Source organism: Marmota marmota, unplaced genomic scaffold (assembly GCF_001458135.2).
Source record: "Marmota marmota marmota unplaced genomic scaffold, marMar, whole genome shotgun sequence".
Classification (NCBI taxonomy): Eukaryota; Metazoa; Chordata; class Mammalia; order Rodentia; family Sciuridae; genus Marmota; species Marmota marmota.
In genome coordinates, this window is record NW_026000079.1 from 3,809,048 (window position 1) to 3,810,473 (window position 1,426).

The following is a 1,426-nucleotide window of genomic DNA, read 5'->3' on the forward strand; positions in this document are numbered from 1 at the left end:
CCCCCCCCATCACACAGTCTCCCTTCCCCTGAGCCCAGATCCCTCTGGATGTCCCAGCCCCCTCCCCCCACGTCTCACTTCTCAGTCCCCACACTTCCCTCTGTCAGAGCCATTCTCTTTGGGGGCCCTCTGCCACTCCTGGGAGGAGGAATCGGGGCCTGGGAGTCAACATGGCCACCAGGGCCCACAGGAAGTTGGGTAGGCTGTGGTTGCCAGGGCAACCATCTTTCCTTGGGCCTTCCCAGTGTTTTTCATCCTGAGCTTGGCTGGTGAGAAAGGCTTGACCACGGGAGCGCTCTCTCCCAATAAATCAAGTCTGGCCGAGGCCAAAAGGGGTGGGTAGGAAGCACAGAACATCCACAAGAGTCACTGACCAGGAGGGAGAACAATTGACCCTTTCTCCATCCCCAACCACCACTTGTGTACCAGGGAGTAGTGCCTTAGACCCACCTCTAAGCTCCGTGGAGCCCACCCCTACCTCCAGATCAAATTTGGCAAGGACTCCAGGAAGGGGCCTGGGAGGTCAGGGAGAGGCCTGTCTGCACTTGATGGATGATACTGAAGAAATGTCTGGCACTTTCCTTCCCCATGGGGGAGGTGAAGCTGTGGCCACCTCTCCCCCGCATTCCTGCCTGCCTGCCTAGGGAGGAGGTGGGGTGGGTGGCTCAAGCAGGAAAAGCAGGGTCCTTAACCCTTTGGCGAGGCATTTTGCAAACTATCACATTTGTCTACACTGACATGGGAAACGGAGGGGTAGGTGGACAATCCCCAAATCTCGGTGAGTTTAAAAGGGATCCATAGCCGTGCATGGTGGCACATACCTGTAATCCCAGCTACTTGGGAGGCTGAGGCAAGAGGATTGAAAGTTTGAGGCTGGCCTCAGCAACTTAGCAAGACCCTTCTCAAAACAAAATAAAAAGGACTGGGGATATAGCTCAATGGTACCCCTGGGTTCAATCCCCAGTACTGGAGGCAGGGGGGGAAGGTTTAGGGGTAGAGCTCAGAAGTAGAGTGTCCCTGGGTCAGTTTCCAGTACTACCCAAATCAGTCAATCAATAGGATCCATATGATACCACTTCTTGATTCCCAGGCCTAATTCAACCCATACTAATTATGTCATTCCTGCTGTATACCAGCCATTGGGTAATATAGCATTTCTCAAAGTGTGCTCCACAGATCCTGGGAGTCCCCAAGACTATTTCAGAGGATAGATGAGGTCAATGATTTTCATAATGATACCAGTACATTATTTGGCTTTGGAGTGTGTTGACATTTGGGTCAACACAAAAGCAGTGAGGGTGAACCCACTGATGCCTTAGATAAATGAAGACAGTGGCTCCAAATTAGTCATTGCATCCTTCACTACCATGTACCAAAAAAGGCCAGTTTCTCTTAAGAATGTCCTTAATAAAGTAGTAAAAAATTA